General features: G+C 64.2%; 1 protein-coding gene across 1 annotated transcript in view; it reads left to right on the top strand.

Annotated features, from left to right (window-relative positions):
- AHDC1 (AT-hook DNA binding motif containing 1) overlaps positions 1-18,008 on the top strand; it is a 39,938-nt gene that overhangs the window by 673 nt on the left and 21,257 nt on the right. The window lies entirely within an intron of this gene.

The raw sequence follows: 18,008 nt of genomic DNA on the forward strand, positions 1-18,008 counted from the left end.
GTCTCCCCGGTTTCCTGGGGAAGGGGGCATGCCCCCTGCCCATCTGTCCCTCGCGCCTCAAGCCGTGCGGGGAAGATCTTGCGGTGGGGCTGGATCAGGCGGAGATTTAGGTCAACGGGAGTGAGGAGAAGCAGCCGTCTGCAAGGCGGAGGAGAGAGGCCGGCGGCCCCGGGGGCGGATGGAGCAGGGCGAGGGCGGGCGCCGGGGAAGACCCCGCCAGCGCTGGGGAGTGGGGGAGTCTCAGCATGGTCTGCAAAACCCCCCGAGCTGCGCTCTGCCATCCCGCCCCCACCCCTGCCAGGGCCATGTCAAGCGCGGGGGGAAGCTTGCCGGGCAGAGAGCCAAGGTCAGCTTGACTTCCAGCACCAAGCTGGGGCCGGGGGGAGATCCACGGCAGGGGGACGGGGGGCTGCTCAATGTCAGCTGGCTCCTGGGGTCCCGGCGAGAAGGGCCCCAGCAAGCCACGGGGCCAGGCCTGTGGAGCAGGGTGCAGCCCTGGGGCTCCCATGCAGCAGGCAAACTTGGGGTCTCTCTAGGTGCTGCCCAGTCCCATCCCAGCGAAGGCCTGGTGCAAGCGTCCTGCGTGCCAAGCCCAAAGAAGATCATGCCTTGTATGCCCTAGCAAGGCTGGAGGCATGGGCATCCCCCCCGGGCGGTGGCGTGGTGCCCGCATTGCTTTCTGTGCTGTGGTCATGCCTCCCTCTCCGGCCCCCGGAGATCTCCTGGGTCCGTTCGCACGCACAGAAAGGAGAAGCGCTGGTGGTGCTGGGGCCAGCTCCTTCCTGCCGTGGGCCTCCCCACGGCCACTGACTCAGCTCTGCCAGGCCGGAGACGGGCAGGAGTCTCTTCCAGGGGAATCCCGAAAACAGGAGGGCAAAACCCTGCCGTGACCTCCAGCCACCCGCCTCGGTGGGCTAGAGCTGGAGGTGACCCCGGACCCTGGGGAGGCTGCACCCCCTTGTGCCGGGTAGTCCGCAGGAATCCCCCTTGCCCGACCAGGAGAAATGGCCCTAAAACCTGGGCTCCCGGTACCTGCCTGGGCCTTTTCCTTTCAGTTTCCTTTTGTTATTTCCAGTGCAGCTTGGCAGGATCTCTGCTAGGAGGGATTTTCTTCCAGGAGCCCTGGCATGTAGGCCCAGCCCCGGCACTGCATCAGCTGTGCACCCACCATGGCAGCAGCACCCCAGGGTGGGGGCCCAGGCAGCTGACTGGAAGGGGCTCCCCTCGCTGAGCTCCCCGCATCTTGGGGTCCCCTGGGGAGTCGACGGCTGGGGCGGGGTGGGAGGACAGGGCAGGGAGGGTCGGTGCCTTCCAGGAGCTGCCTGCACGGCGTGGTCTCGGCGGGCTCCACTCATTCTTTAAATATCCAGCCTTTCCAGGTGGGGCTGGCTGGAAATTAATTTCCGGAGCTATTTTCATTTTGCTGTGTTTAATTTGCTGTTTGTTTTAATTAATTAGCGCCGGGTGAGTCTCCTACCGAGCATCCTGCAGCCGGCGGTGGCAGCTGAACCCACGTGGGGAGGCCGGCCGGGGGTCCCGGGATGCCAAGGGGGCTGGGGCAGAGGCGGAGGGGATGCCCACCCCTTGCCTTCAGTTCCCCTGGGCTCCTGTCCCGCGCACGTGTCCACCGGTGCTGTGGACTTGGCGCCCTGGGCTGGGGGAAGCGATGGTCCGATTCCGGGCGTGCTCAGGCTGGAAGGGCCCTGGGCTCTGTGGTGCAGTAGAGGGAAGGGGGTCTGCTGAGAGTCCTGGGGGCAGAGGTCTAGAGGCATCTCCAAGGGGATCACGGGCTCCTCCTGCACCCCCAGATCGGGCAGTCGCTCCCCAGGGGCTGCGGGGTCCAGCAGGACCTGCTGGCATCATTAAGCCTGTGCCATGGAGGGACAGGAAACCAAGAGGAACGGGGACCGTGAGCAGGGCCTGGCGCATGAATCGGAGCAGCCTGGGAATGCCCGTGTTGCTTGTTGGTGGCCACACGAGCCCGTCTGAGCCAGGCCACCCCCTTTGTAGTCTCCCCGGGAGGCTCTGCTGGGAGCTGGGGACCTGGGGGTCCTGCCTTGCCTGGGGCTGGGTGTGACCGAGTGCCTCCTCCAGTGGGCCCAGGCGTGGAGGAAGGGTCAGTGGACACATCTTCCCCATGCAGCTGGGGGAGGGAGGAGCTGCCAGCACCGGGGGCCAAGTGGGGCTCTTTGCACTGCCCTTCCAGCCTGCCTCCGGCTCTTGGCAAGGCGGCTGGGCCTGATAAGGGGCAGCGGATGAGGGGAGGCCTGGTCCGTGCAGCATGTCTGGATCCAGCTGCCGGGAGAGGAGCGAGAGGGAGAAGAGCAGGGCCCTCCTCCAGGGCACACCGGCGAGCCCAGCCTGCCGGGCTAGAAGGCAGGTGATAAGGAGGCTATTCCTAGCTCTGTTGCAGGCTGCTGATGGAGGAGGCTCGGCTTCCCAGGATGCTAAGCCCCCACATGGGTATTTGGGCCCTGTGAAGAGCAGCGCCGTGCCTCAGTTTCCCCAGCTGTGGCGGGGCAATGGTGCTAAGCTGTGTGCCCAGGGGGAAGGGGCCTCGCATGGGAAAGACACCAGAATCCTTTCAGCGGTAAAAGGAACCGCCTGAATCGGGCCCTGCGCTGCTAGTCCTTGTGCCCTGGGAGAGAGGGCACTTTTCAGGGGGAAACTGGGCAGGGGCAGAGATTGCAGGTTGTGATCCAGCAGGTCCATGGCACTGCTGTCAGCCGGGTCTGTAGGCTGCGTGGTCTGGTGGCCCTGTGCTCGCTGTGCCTCGGTCTCCCCTTCTGTAAAATGGACATGGTGGCTCCCACCTCCTGTAATGTGACTTGAGGTCTGTGGCTGATCCGCTCTAGAGAAAAGGCAGGCGGCAGTGGCTTTACTTATGGACTTGGGGCAGGTGACGTGACTTGCCCGGGGTAGCAAATTGGTGGCAGGGCCTGAAACATCCCTGACTCAGCAGCTTCCCATTGGCTTCTCAAGTCATGTGACTGCGATGCTGTTAACCCCGTGTGCATGTTCCAGCTCGGGTGCAAACTCCAGGCTCGGGGCCCGGGCTCCCTGGAGGCACTCCTGCCCCAAAACCCATGTCTCTGCGGGCGTAAGGACTGGAGAGGAAGATCCCTTTTTTGTGCAGTTGGGCTTCTCAACCCGCTAACAGCCAAGCTCTCTCCTTTCCAGCAGCCAACATATTTTGGGCAAATGCCTCTTTCCCCCCCTTGCAAACACAGAGCTGCTGGCGACCGAGAACAGCAGCTGCTTGCAGGGGGAAAACCAGGGACCGTGCAGACTTGCATTTCTGCATGCCAGGAAGCTCGTCCCGCCCCGTCCTGCTCCCAGACTGTGCGAGCCAACCTGGGCTGCGTCGCCAGCGCCAGGAGGGGGGGGGGATCCGCGTGGTGTTCGGGGGCTTGAATTCCAGCTTGGCTGCCGGAGAGCTTTGCAGGGGGAGCGAGTGCACCCCCCCGGGGGGATCCAGCCCCTCCCCACAGCTCTGCACGGCTCCATTTAATCTGCAGTGCGTGCTCCTCGCCTCTTCTTTATCTCTAGAGGACATTGCCATGAGAACAGGATCTTTGTTTCCACAGGGCGCATCTCCAGGAAGCGAGCGAGCGAGCGAGCGCGCGGAGGCAAGGCCAGGCCGCGGCTGGCACGCCGTGCTCACTTCCCCACCCGGCCTTGCCTTGGGTCAGTGCTCATGACCCGGTGGGTCTCGGTGCATTGTGGGACACCCGCCCGCCCGGCCCCGTGCTGGGAGTGGAGGCTTTTGGGTAACTTCCAAAGGTGCCGCGATGCATTGTGGGATGGCTTTGGGAGGACCAGCTGAACGGCAGCAGCTGCAGTGCTGGTGGGTGGGATTTTCCCATCCGCACTGGGAAGGGATCCACTATCCATCAGCTCAGGCGGAGCGGAGATAAAGAGCTTGTCCCTGCCTTTGCAGCCCCGCCGGCGCAGCCAACACCTGTATGCCGGCGGCCAGGGGGGTCCAAACCACGGCCTGGTGTGAGCAGGGCTGTGCCCCATCCCCGGGGTCTGCGCCCCTTGCTCAGCTGCCTTCAGGGAGCAGAGAGGCAGCAGGACCGAGTGGAGGGGGATGGGTTATGCACTACCCCCAGCCCCAGGCTTCGGGGTGGGCAAAGGGGTTGGGGGGCTGCCGTGGGACTTGCACTAGACAGCACAGAGCTCATCTCATGCAAATCTCTGCTGTTAGGACCTGGATGAGAGGGGATGCATGGCAGCTTCAAAGCATGGGCCTTTCACCTCTGGGAGGGCAGTGCACAAGGGATTCAGCTCCTTGGGTGCCTGGCACTGCTCCTGGTGTAGCAGGGTGAGGGTAGTCTGTGCTCGGGGCAGAGGCAGGCCCCAGGGCTGCAGAGAGGCTGGGCAGTGATCCCTGCGCCGGCGTACCTGGATGCCCATGCTCCACGTCCCCACTGTCAGCAGTGCTGGGACCCCCTCGATTGACAACGCTCAGAGCAGCAGGTCCCTCCTCTGCTCGCGGGTCTGATCTGTGCCCTGCTGCTCCGAGACCCCCACGCCGTGAGCTGTGGGGGAGCTCAGGTATGGGTCTGGCCTTGGGCCCAGCCTGAGTTATCGTGGGCCGGAGGGTCCAAGGGGCTCTGCCCCCTCCTCTCCTGCTTCTCAGCCAGGCTGAGGTGAATCTAGCCAGGCCCCTGGAAAGAGCAGAGTTATCAGCCCCCAAGCAGGCTGCCCCCGTGGCATCACTGGCGCTTCCTCTCAGCTGCAGGATGGCGTTTCAGGGCACAGGTATTGGGGCTGTGAAATACCGCTCGGTTCTGCAGGCCGCGGGCTTCTTGGGGCAGAGGTGAAGCTCCGGTGTGCAGCGCAGATAATGTGGCACAGACCTGTTTGCACCTGGAAAATAGGTTTGTCCAGGTTTTGCCCCTCTGGCCCAGGGCAGCCACCTGTCCAGGTCCATGCCCAGCACCCAGCAGTGGCCTCGAGCTGGCCTTGAGGGGCGGTCGTGATGCACCCCGCCGGCCGCGAGCCCCTGGAGAGGGGACTGCAGGGAGAATGCCTTCCTGACCCCAGGCCAGCTTGGGACCTGAAGCATGGGGCTGCGTTCCCCCCCTGACGAGTCCTCCTGAGGAAGGGCCCTGCACATTCCCCTCCTCCCCCGCACACTCGACCTTCCCAGCCAGGCCCACTAGGCCTTTCTCCAGCCTCCCCTGTGCCTTTGAAGTGAGACGGACCCGCTAGAGCATCGGTGTGAGCCGTGCACCGCTGAATGGTCCCGGGCCAGTCCGGCCTGGCTATACCACCCGCGAGCAAGCGCAGTTCAAGCCTGAGAGGCTGGTGCACTTGGGAATCCCCGAGCAGGGCCCAGCCCTGCTGCGCCAGGGGCTGTACAGGAAGGAAGGTGCAGAAAGCCAGCGATAGGAATAGATGAGAGAGACCCACAGACAGCAGCCCAGGGCACAGCTGTGAGCGACTCTCCTTCCCCACTTTCCTCCTCTGGAGACAGGTTTCCCTGCTATCGGGCGGCCGCAGCCAGCCCTTCCGCGCAGCCTAATTTGCCCTGCATTATTTCCTATCTCGGTGTTAAGGCACCCAGGCCTCCCGTGCGCCATCAGAGTAGCAGTAACCACAGGAGGGAAGTTTAAGTGCTGTATGATCCTGTCTTAACCAGAGAGAGACCTCCGCTGGGTGCCTGGGGCTGGGGCCCACCATGGTGGGAGTTGGCATTGGCTACCATCAGGGCTGAGGGTCTGTGCTGTAACTGGCATTGGGATTTTCATGGCAAGCAAAGGGAATTAGGCACTCGCTTCCCACCCACTTGTGAGTCGGCATTTGTCTGATCCCCACCTGGACCACTCTGAGCCAGCATCAGAGGGAAGGGGTCTGCTCAGTACCCAGTGAGCTGTGCTGCCATTCCCAGCCATAGTGTAGACAGGACCCAGGGTGCTTCGCTGCTGCCTTCTAGCTCTCCTCCGAGCCGCTCCTCGCATGTCCCAGGGCTAGCGCTGGCGGAGCTGAATCAGCAGGTTGGGTAGGCGCAGCCTCGTGTGCTGCTGCCCACGCTGGATGGGTTTGCAAGCAGAGGAGGTGTGGTCACAGCCCTGCTTCCAGCTGTGCCAAGGTGTGGCTGGGGCCAGACACAGCTACCTGCAATCCTCCGTGGATGGAAACTAGCCCCTGGCACCGGAGTCAGGGCTTCGCCACTCCACAGCCTGAACCGTGGGCTGCATCAGGGCTGAGTGAGCCTGCGGCCGCCTGGATTACATGTCAGCAGCGCCACCCCCACCCCGCTTTGTGCTCCAGGCAGGAGCCACAGGGCACGCAGGCGAGAGCCAAGGGCCAAGGGGAGGTTTGGTGGAGGGGCCCTGCTCCAGCCTCCGGACTCCCCCTGCTGCAAAATAGCTGGGGTTTAATTGCAGGTTATTAATAACACTAGAAAAAAACGTTCCCCCAAGTGACCCATGCTGAACAGAGGATCCCAGAGCTGCCGGCGTGGCAGGGGGGATATATACATTGCCAGCCCAGCACTATAGAAGTAGAGCAGGGCCGTGCTGGTGGACCAGGCAGCGGCTGGGGGTTGTGGGGGTCAGCATTTCTGTGTGGCGGAGTTTGGGTTTCCTTGGGATCCCTGTAGAGCCCCAAAACAGAGACCTCCCCACCCACACTGCTGGCTCTGACCAGAGGAGCCGTCGCTGCCACGCAGTCGTGTGTTTTTGGGTGACAGCATGTGCGTGTGTGCATTTGTGCCTGCACATGTGAGTGCGTGTGGGTATGCACATACGTGTGCATATGTCTGCGTGTCCTTGCAGCAAGAATAATGAGAACTTCCCGTGCCGCTTTTCATTCAAGGCTCTGCAAGCTCTTTCCAGCAAGCGCGCGTTCGGCATCCTCCCAGCTCCCCTCCCTCCCCTCTGGCCAGGTCTCTGTTCTTTTCTGACCCGGAGTGAACCTGTGGGGAAACTGAGGCAGGCAGCGAAGAGGTGACCTGCTTGCACGAGGCGGCGGCTGGTTGTAGGCCTGGCAGGCGATGGAGTCGAGGAGTCCCCAGTCTCCAGGCCGGGCCCATCCCGTAGCATGTGCGCGCGGCATGTGCGGCAGGGAGCGGGCCCCGCTGAGCTGGGAGACGAGGGCGCGGCGCCCGGGGCTGCCCCTGCCCTTTGGATCGAGTCGCGTGGGCGCGCAAAGGACTGCATGCTCATGGGTTTTGCTTTGCAAAGTTCTCTTCAAGTTGCAGGCGATTCTCCGCGGCGGCTGGGGCAGGGGAGGCGCCTGGGTCCTGCTCCGGCTGGCAGAGCAGAGGCGTCAGTGGGTGCTCGCCGCAGGGGTGGCAGAGCCGGGCCGCGGCGCCCCTCCTGCTGGGCCTCCACCTACATCGCGTCCTGCTGAGGGGCACTGCCACACGGCTGCGCGAGGGAGCCGTGGGTCGGCGGCGGCGCCCGTGGCCGTGGCTCTGCAGAGCCTCTCTGCCACCTCTCAGCAGGCAGCTGGGATCTACAAGGGAGATTGTGTCCTTGCGCTGGCAGCATTTCCCTACCCCGCCTCTCGCCGGGAAGGGGGGAGGAGGCGGGAGCACTGGAACCAGGGCCGAGGGAGTGAGAAGAGAAGCCTGCCTTTGAAAACCCTAACCTTATTTTCCCAGGTCCGATGCCAGTTTCCATGGAAACAGCCGGGAGCAGAAACCGGGAACCAGAATCCAGAAACGCGAAGCCTCGCGCTCCTGTTCATTGCGCTCCCTGGATTCCAGCTCCCGTTCCCCCAGGGAAACTGGCTTCGCACGCAGGAGCCGAGAGGCAGGCGCGGGCTGCAGCCGCAGCGTGGCAGCTCCCCGGGACGGCCCCGCCGCGGCAGAGCTTTTGTGCAGGCCGCTCCGGCCCCCGGTTCTGGAAGCAGTCGGGAGAGCGGCCGGCAGCTGGGGCCGAGGCCGCTCCTGGGGAGATCTCAGCTGCTGGCTTCCTGCGGGGGGATGTGAGTGTCAGGTTCCAGCGCCAGCCCAGCTCCGGACCCGTGTGAGCCGGGCGGTGGCTGGGCCGAGGGCTGCGGCGCTCACGCCTTCCAGAAATTCAGCGCGCCACGGTCCCGCCAGCCCGTCGGCTCCTCTCGGGGTCCCAGACGATGCCGCTGCGGTCAACCCATGGGGTTGGTGGTGGGGGCGGGGGGAGAAGGGCCTCGCCAAGCCCCCGGACCTGCATCTTGTATGGGCAGGACGTGCATGGACGTGTCTGTGGTGCCGGGGACTAGCGGGTCTCCGGTGCATCCAGCCCCCATGGGTGAGGCTCTGTCGGGTCCTGCCCCTATTCCAAAACCCAGCTGCCCCGTGACAGGAGACAACAGGTGGGGAGAGCACGTGGCCGGGGGGGCTGGTGAGATGCACAACCAGCCCTGTCCCGCATAACCGGCCAGGGGCACACGTGCTTCATGGTGTCACCAAGGAGCCTCTGTTGTGCACCTCCGCAGCCTGGTGCTGTACAAGTCCAGAGCAAGGAGAGCCCGGAGCATTGCGTGCAGCTAATGGCAGCGCTGTGATCACCCAGGGTACGTGAGGGGCATGTTCTGCACACCCAGGCAGCCATGGGAGCAGGGCAGATGGGACCTGCCCCTGCACGCGGGGTGTTTGGCTGCAGTTGCAAGCTGCCCAGGGCCCAGCTGCATCATGGCCCCCAGGGGCCTGGCATGAGCAGTGCAGCAAGGCCAGAGAGCATGAGCAGAGCTCCCTGCTCCCCAGCGCTCTGCAGAGGGTCCGGGCAGCTCCTCGGGGTCCGTCTCCCCATCTGTACGCTCGGCAGCAGGGGGAGGGGGCTGGCTGCTTTCGAAGCAGAGACACGCGTTGCACCGGAGGCAAGAGCAGAGCGGAGACGTTCAGGGTAGTGGGGGGGCCAGGCTGCCGCACGGTGCCTGTGTGCATATATCCTAGCTGTCAGGCCGTCCTGGCGCGCGCAACGACGCAGGCCCCGTTCCCTGCCTATCGCAGCCGGCTCGCTCAGCCTGGCCTTCACCAGCTCGGCAGAGGCTGATAAAGGAGCTGCCTCGGCTTCGGGGCTGCATCTGCTTTCGCCTTCGAAGCACGAGCCCCGGGCACCGGGGATCCAGGCTCGCCTCCAGCCCAGGCGTCCCATGCGATGGTGGGCAAACCGTTCCCTTTCTTGGGCTGCGGTTTGCTCCTTTGCACCGTGCCTTTCCCCTCCTTTGCTCCCTGGCGGGTGGCGTAACTTCACCGGGCACCTGTCCCCTGTGCCAAGCATGCGGCGGCTCTCCCCAGCCCTGTGTCAAGCCCTATGCATCACAGAAGTGGAGGTATATATGGCTTTACAGTGGTGTGTGTGTATGCTGGTGTTGGGCGAGACGCAGAGAGGCTTGCCAGGAGCTGTGGAGGCATGGGTGGGCTGGGCACCGTCACGCACGTCCCCTTCAGCCCGAGCCATTGATGCCCGCTGGGTGCCCTGCATCTGGCCCTCTCCGGCACTGCCCTGGGGATGGATGCCCAGGTATCGTGTGTGCCGGGCTGGCCGTCCCCCCTCCTCTGCCTCTCCCGCGCTGTGCACGGAGGTTGTGGGTCCCGGCTCAGGCAGGCATTGTGTGCACACACCGTTATACATCATCTCCAGACGGACAGGTATTAAGATACATTATGGATAACTCACAGAGAGAGATGCTATTAATAATACAGACACATACAGAGGGAAGAAAGTGCACACTCGCTTCTCCTGCCGCTACCAGGAGTTCTGAAGCTGGCGCCGGCTGCCTCTTTCCACACGTGACTGCAACACAGTGGGTAGCTGACAGCCCAGAGAGACTGGCTCCGGGCCAGGAAAAAAGCAGAAAACACAATGTCTGTGCATATCCTCTGCCTTAAAATAACACTCCGACACCGTCTGAGACGAATTAAAATAAGATCAGGAGCGATCGCGCCGACCGAGACATGGGGAAAGGCAGGCCGGGGAGCGTCCGGGGCTGGGGACCCCGTGCCGCGGCCACCGGCCGCTCTCCCTGGGGAAAAGCGGGGCTTGGGAGGGTGGAGGAGCAACGAGGCTGGGGGGCCAGAGGTGGGGAGTGCCCAGCACATGTGTCTCCTTTAGGGGAGACTTGGCAGGGCCGGGGCCTGTGAGCAGGAACGGCGTGATGGAGAGCATTAGGAATTTCCTGCAGCTGGAGAACACACCAAATACCAGAGCGCGGGAGAGAGCGCCGAGCGAGCAGGAGCCGGAGCCGGCGGGCGGGGGAGGAGGCCATGTCCAATAATCGTTAATGAAAGCAGAGTGAGCAGCAGGGTCCTGGCTTGGGGCGGGGGGGGGGGTGCAAGGCAGGCAGGGCTCCTTTCTTTCCCCATCCGGGCATGTGCTTGCTGGGGCCAGGAGCTCTCGCCAGGCCTGGGGCGGGGGCATCCCTGCTGGGCGGGGACGGGCTTTGGGTGGGACCTTGCGGCTACATTGACATCAAAGCCGTGGGCCCGCGTGCCCATGCCAAGCCTGCTCCCTGGTGCCTCCTCTGCCACAGCTTGCTTGCAGACCCTTTTGGCTGGGGCTGCCCCTGCCTTTCTGCTGCTTGTCCCTTCCGTGGTGGCTGCGCAGGGTGGGGCGTGGATGGACAGGTGCCGAAGGGTGATGGGGTAGCCATGGCATGGCTGCTCTCCCCGGCCCTGGGATGGGTTCTTTTATTTCATTTGATTTTTTTTTTTTGAAACACAACCCGAACCGTTTCTGGAGCCAATGCATCCAGGTGCAGTGTGACCCCTTGGCCTCCCCTCCCGCCGGCCTGGCCAGCTCCTCGGCAGCTCCCCCTTGGATTGAGCGCCCGGCTGCAGATGCTCACTCGGCTCCCCGGGGACCGGGGTGGGAGGAGAGGAGAGCAAAGAGCAGGATGGGGCATCCTGCCGCGCCAGAGCCAGGTAGCAGGAAGGTCACGTGGAAAATCTGGAAGCGGAGTTCGGAGCGCAGCGGATGAGAGCGCCTGTAGCACGTCCCCGGGGTTAAGAAAGGGTGGGATGTCCTGGCACTGAGCTGGATAGGGGAGCATGTGTCGGAGGCTACCTCCCTGCTGCCCCTTCCCACCTCTGTCTCCCATAGACAGCACCTTCTGTCCCTGGCTCGGTTTCTGAGAGTGAGGGACATGCCCAGGGTCACACAGCAACCCAGCGGCAGAGACTGGGAGCAGGGGGCAGCTCTCAACCTCCAGCCAGGCTTTCCCCCCCCTTGGCACTGTGCACCTAGCCAGGCGCGGGGTGCTGCGAGAGGGCAAGGGGCAGATGCAGGCTAGGCCACGGCTCAGGGCAGGAGGCCGAGTGGTTCTGGGGAAGGGAGATGGGGGGAGGGCAAGGCATACGGGGCTAACACCAGAGCCCTGCCCCCGGCATCAGGGCGCCCGGCCCGCAGGGGTGAAGCCAGTGCCTGCTGGATCTGTGCGTGACGGGAATCTCTCCTGCCCCTGCTCGCCCATCCGTGCTGCGGCCCTTTGATCCGAGGGGCCGCGTTCCTGCGCCTAATTGCAGAGGGGAGGAGGAGCAGGCGGGGCAGAGGGATCCTCACTCATAAGCTTGATCCCATCCAGAGGAGAGCGGGGGGAGGTGGGCCTTCGGTCAGCCCCTGGGGGCAAAGTCCAGGTCTCACCCTGCCAAGCTGCCCCAAGCCTACCCTGGAGCCCAAACCTGGGTGGGTGCCCACCGTGCTCAGAACCGGCTGGGGGGGAGTTCCCTGGAGCAGAGGTGTTGGCCCCCATGGCCTGACTCCCTCCTGGGTCTTGGTGGATGAGCTGAGTTAGGTTAAGGGCTCACGGGCAGGGGGCTTCGGGGTCCTTCCTCTGCTGCAACTGTCCCCCTCCCACTCAGAGCTTGGTCCGGCATCAAACCCTGCCCTGAGCTCTGGCCATCCTGAGTCCAGGCAAACCTCCCGCTGCCTTGCCTGGGACCACGCGGCCCGCGGGGAGCGGCGAGAACCGCGCCCGGACGCAGCACCTGGCCCAGCAAACAGCCACAGCCGCTACCGGGGTGCGTGGGTCCCTGCTCGGCCCCCCCCCACCTCCATTTTCCCAGCGCCGCGTTGCAGTCATGGGTAAGGTAGCTCAGGTGCTGTCCACGGGAAAGGTCACGGGTCCGGCACGGCCCGCGGGCTTCTGGCAGAGGGGCTGGGGTTCGGGCAGGCCGAGCCAGCCCCTTCCCCCCCGCCTTGCTCTCCCGCCCGCCGGGGCTGCAGGATTCAGCAAGTCTGAGCCTGGCATCTGTCGAATGTCACCTTACACAGACAGCCCGTGCTTCCCTCTGTCTCCATATCAACCGTTCTGCTCGAGCCACCTGCGGGGGGGTGCGGTATTTAGTGGCTGGAACACAAGAGCTATTAGGCAAGAAGTATTAGCGATCTGTCTTCTCCCTGCAGCCCGTTGCACACCTACCGCCCATCCCTTCCCCCCCCGGGATGCAGGGCTGAGGCCCATAAATCACAGCGCGGGAGCCTATTCCCTGGGTAACCAAAAGGCTGACTCAAACTCTCCTAGTCCCACGTAGGAAAGAAACCAGCCGAGAGATCTTCTGCCTGCCGGTGCCTCTCCGCCTGGGCTCCGGTGGCGTGTTGTGGCACGTGGCGGGCTTGTGCGATGTGGAGCTCGAGCGCCGGAAGGGCATGGGTGCCCCCGGCCTAGGAGTGTGGGTTCGAGTCCTTGCCACGGCCTGAGTTTGATGCACGGACGTGGTGACGTGTCTTCCTGCCACCCCGGTGCGTGGATCGGATGGCAGGATGCATGCACGCCTACTCCTCCCCAGGCTGTTCCCACCTGGAGGTGCTCCCCAGCCCCAGCCGCCCACAGCAGCAGGTTTGGCGGTGCTGGCTGTCTTGTGGCCACGTGGCAAGGCCCGGAGGCAGGTGCTGGCTCTTTGTTCTGAGCTCAGCCTCCCTGCCAGCCCTGGCACTTGTGGAAACTGCAGAGGCCTTAAGGCGATACTCTCCTCCCAGGCTGGTGGGCAGCCCCCTTTGCGCACGGGGTCTGCAGCTGGGTTTGTGTGTGCACCCTGCGATCCTCCCCGTTTAGGATGCACGGACGTGCAATCAGAAACCATGCATCTGTGCACAGGCGTGTGCACCTACTTCTGTGTATGTGTGCCCCTGTGCATCTATGTGCATGCTCGCATGGGGGTGGGCGCCCCTGTGTGTACCTGTGTGCCTGCCTTTGTGTGTGCACATACCTCTGTGTGCCTCTCAGTGTATGATGTGAGCGCTCGAGCAGGAGTGTGCGTGCCTGTGTATGTGTGCACATGTGTGCATGGGATGTGAACGGAGCAGGGCAGCATGAGTTCCCCACGCCAGCTGCGCGCCCGGGCCGGGCCGGGCCTGGCCCATTGCATCCTACTCCGTGCCCAGGGCCATTTGAACGCGCTCCAGCGGGAACACCTCTCCCGCGCCCAACCCAGTGCAGACGTGGGGCATGGGGTCGGGGGGCGTGAGTGAGCACCTTCTCACCAGCTTCTCCAGCGCGCGGGTAATTTTACCACAGTGCCTAAGCCAGGGACAGCAGCAAATTGACCTCTTCACCCTTTTTCCTACCCAGGGATTAGAGCCTGTTTCCTGTTAAATCTCCTCAAGAACTGGCTCCATCCTGCTTGGGGAGGGGGGGAGACCTTGTGCATATGCGCGTGTGTGCATCTGCGAGTGTATGTGTGTGTGGACGTGCGTATGTGTGCATGCCTGTGCATGTGTGTGCATGCGTGGCGGGGGTGCTGCATTTCTCCCCCCTGCAATCCCAGTTTGGCTTTTCCAGTAACCCAGCCCGGATGGTGGTGGCTCTCCCCACTCCTCTCCCCAGCCTGGGGACCAGGGAGGCAGCGTGGAAAATTGCTAACAGGAAGGCTCTCGGAGGCGGGGAGTGATAAATATTGAAAGGGTGGGATTTAGATCCGGGCTCAAGCAGCTGCGGTGGTTACAGTGTCACACTATCTCTCCACAGGTTTACTGACCCATTTCCATTCACACGGCTGCCAGTATCTTAGCAACTGCAACAGTCCCCCAAGAACAGGCATATTGCCTGCTATTAGTGACTGCTGCAACTATGTCAAGGTTAGCTTGCTCCCTGAAAGCCCTGCAGTGTTTGTTTTTCACCGGGAGCTGCTTTCCCCCCCCCACGCCGCGCCTGCGCGGGCACCGGAGGGGGTGGCCCGCCTCCCTGCCAGCCCCGCGTGCCCCCCACGCCGTGTCCTGTGTGCCAGTGACACCCCTGCGACCACCGCGGGACGTGGCGTGGTAGCTTTCTTGGAAGGGCGTCGAGTTCGGCAGGGTCCACTGCATTCATTCGTGCCAGCCCCCACCCCCTTGGGATCCACGTGCTGCCCTGATCTCTGGAGTCCGGGCTGATCCAGCACCGAAATGTCAGAGCAGGACGCTGCACAGTACCCAGCCCCCACGCCCTTGCCAGTGGCAGTGCCCGGCAGCGATGGTGCGGGGTTGTTAACCCTTGTCCCTAATGAGCTCGCTGTGGCGTGCTTGGAGCATGCACAGCTGCGCGCTGCATTTTGCTGCAGGGGTGGGTGAAGCCGGGCTGGTTGGTGATTTATCCCCAAGCGTGCCCGATCGGGCTGGGGGCACCTTTATCTTCCTTTGCCTCTTTGTGTAGGAGAGGTGTGAACATGCGGGGCAGCGGGGAGAGAGATTTCACTCTGCAGAGTGGCTGCCGGGAAGAGAAGCAGCAGGGATTTTATTGTCAGAGCCTTGTTTGGAGAGGGGAGGTACTGCTACCGGGTCCAAATCACGCGTGCGTGCGGGTGGGTGTGCATTGGGCGTGGGCTTGGCTGTCCTGCTGCCCTCTGTTGGAGAGGATCAGCACCACACCGCTGTGTGTCATGAGCCCCGTACCGCCACTAACTGCTGACTAGCGATGGGCGAGCGGTGACATGTCTTATCCAGAGGTGCCGAAGCCTGTGACAGCTAGGGCCTCCCTGGTCCCACGCCCGGAGCCCGTGGGGCAGGGAAAAGCTGCAGCAAGATCTCCGTGCAGATGCAGCACAGCCCCTTTCCGGCGGGGGGCTGCCTTTATCCCTCCAGCAGCCCTGCGAGGACAGTCCTGTCCCCCCCACACTGCACCTTTGCCTCTCTGATGACTGCAGCTCTGAGCTGGTGCAGGTCGGCAGGGACCGGAGCAGGCTCCTGCAATGGGGCAGTTTGTGGCTCTCCCCCACCAGAGATAAGACAGAGCATGGGAGGGGAAACAGAGTGGGCATGGGGCTTTCCGGGTCCGGGGCAGCGCCAGGGATAGACCCCAGGTGTCTTGCCCTTGCCTTTGCCGCCCCCCCCAGCCAGCGCCGCATCCACTACATGAATAATAGATGTACCTGGCCAGCTTGCGGGGAGCAGAGCCAACACGGAGCTGGAGTGGGGGGCACCGGGGGTGGGGGGGCTGTACCTGTGCTGAGCGCCTCCAGCCCCAAGCCACGTCTGGCCGTGGGCTCTCAGCCTGGCGGGCGCTTAGAGGGGAGCAGCCCCGCTGATTTACGGGGCTGGCGGGATTGATTTATTAAGCACAATTAAAAGAGCTCGATGTGCTTCGCTCAGCCAGGCGGCGCCTGGGTGGGAGGGAGGAAGGGAGCCTGACCTGACGGCTGTACTGGCAGGGTGGGGCCGTGCCCAGGAAAATGGTGAAACTGGAGCCCGGCAGAAGGGAGGTTGCCCCACGGGTGCCCGTGTGCCCCTGAGTGGGCTGGAGCGCGGCAGGGGACGGGCACCCCTGCCTCTGCGTCTTCCCTGAGCCTCAATCCAACCTGTGCCCAGACTCCTCTGCGGGGGCCCTTCCTGTTGGAGTAGGCAGGGCTTGGCCCCATTCCCCGCCCGGCCTGGATAGAGGGCAGCAAGGTGGGGTGGTGGCACCGTGCTCCAGCTGCCATGGGGGCGCGGGGTGCCCCGGTTGGCCCCTGGAGCAACCCCAAAGGGCTGGCACTGCCTGAGTGCCCCCAAGCCCACCCCACATCCCCGGCCCTGGCTGCTAGGAGAGACCCCAGTCCTCATGGTGCCTGGGTCCTTTCCTTTGGGCCACTCCGGTGCATCTGGAAAGGCTGGGGAGATGCCCTGCCAGGCGCTAGGGGAGGCTTTGGGCACCCGCCGGTGCAGAGGGACCCTCTTGTTTGCTCATCAGCAAGCCCCCTTGGAGCTGGGACCCTGGGCAGGACATAACTCCCCTCCACCCGCCTGGAGAGCCCAGGGCGGGAGGAAGAAAACCCCAAACCCATGCGAGACAGAGGAGGGAGCATGCAGAGAAGACACGCCTTTCCAAGGAGATCAGCTGGGCCAGGCCCCCTCCCTGCCCCTGGGCACTGCCCCCCGCCAGGTCGGCCCCCCTGGGCTGGCACTCGAGAGAGCCGGGAGAAATGTGATGAATAGGAACAAAAGGCGAACGAGGCCGTCGGACGGGGCTAGTGGAGCCAGGAGGCTTTCTGCTGATCTCGCGCCGGCCTGCTCCCCGCCCCCACAGCCCCTTCAGCTGCCATGTCAGCGCTGGCCTTCCTCCGCGAGCGCCACGAGGGACCAGAGCCCGCCGTGCCAGGCTGGAGGCCGGTGCCGCAGGGGCACCGCCACCCCGAGATCCCGCAGGGGCGTGGGGAGCATTGCTCCTGCTTTACTGCGGGGAAAACTGAGGCACGGGGCAGTTCGGTGGTCCATGTCGCCCCTTGGGCGGGTGGCGGGCCCAAGTCCCAGCCTGGTGCTCTGCCTGTTAGGCAGCCTGGCCTCCCATTCCTTGCAGCCATCCGCAGTCCTCCCCAGAGGCGTGTTTGCTGCAGCTCTGCGCCGGGTGCTGTACAAATGCAGCGAGGCATGTTGTGTCCCGGGGGGCACGGCCTTGCTAGGGATGGGGGTCAGGAGAGCTTCGCTTGACCCACATCAGCCCCTACCCAGCTGGCTGGGGATCCCACAGGCCGTCTAGTCATTGCCAGCCCAACTGGGTCAGAACCCGCGTGGCGGAGGGGCCTGTCACCCGCCTCCATAACCGGTCCGGGGTGGAAGTTGGGGGACGAGGAGATGGGCTCTGCTCCCAGCCGTACCCATCTAAATCTGGAGCGTCCGCGCTGGGTTGACACGGGTGCTTGGCCTGCCTGTGTCATCGGGGCTGAGCCCAACACCGGGGCGGCTGGGCGTGTGGAGGCCTGACCGGGCCTGGCTCTGATGTCGCCGTGGGCCCATCTGCTCCGTCACTGCTTGGCCTGGGGCAGCGTGAGCCCAGGGGCTGCTCCTGAGGTCTGCCCAGCACATGATCCCCAGCCTTCTGCACTGGCCATTGAACAGCACCCCTTCTCCCTTTGCTCCGCCAATTCAGGTGCTCCTGTCCACCCCTGTGCCCCCCAGCCCTGCCCTCGTGCTCGCAGCTGCCCTGTGAGAAGCCACGGGGTGCCACCCAGACCCTTGCTCCTGCAGCGTACCCCTTCTCCAGGCCCGGGGTCTCCCCCAAAGAGGCCTCGTGCTGCCGTCCAAGCCCGGAGCCTGGCGAGGTGGGACCGCGAGGCGGAGGGATGCGGACAGCTGGCGTGGCGTGGCGTGGCGTGGCGCGGCAGGGCAGGGGTGGCATGCCAGCTGCCAAGCACAGGCAGCGGCGGCGCAGGAAGGGTTAATGTGGAGTTTGCCGCTTCTGCAGACAATTAGTGACATCTCGCTGACAACGCCACACTGAGCCCAGCCGCTCCCGGCCCCCCCGGCTCCCCCACCCCCTGCCCGGCCATCCATCGCCGCGCGGCTGTTTATTCTGAACCGGCACAATTGGAATTCTGACGGCAGGATCCGGCTCCCCTCGCTGCCCTTTGACCCGCCGTTGCTGTGGCAACTGGATCCAATGTAGGACTCTGATGTCAGGATGACTGAGCCTGAATTCACAATCTCCCCACTCCCCGCCGGCACCGCGGAGCACCCGGCGCCTCCGCCCGACCCCCTGCACCGCCGGCCGGCCGCGGCTGGGCGCTCTGCAGAGGCACAGGGCCTGGCAGGGCAAGGCCGGGGCACCTGGGGTCCCGCCAGTCGAGGCACGGGTGCAAGGGGCTGCCATCCAATGTAGGACTCTGATGTCAGGATGACTGAGCC

Source organism: Crocodylus porosus, unplaced genomic scaffold, assembly GCF_001723895.1.
Source record: "Crocodylus porosus isolate Cpor-Errol unplaced genomic scaffold, CroPor_comp1, whole genome shotgun sequence".
Classification (NCBI taxonomy): Eukaryota; Metazoa; Chordata; order Crocodylia; family Crocodylidae; genus Crocodylus; species Crocodylus porosus.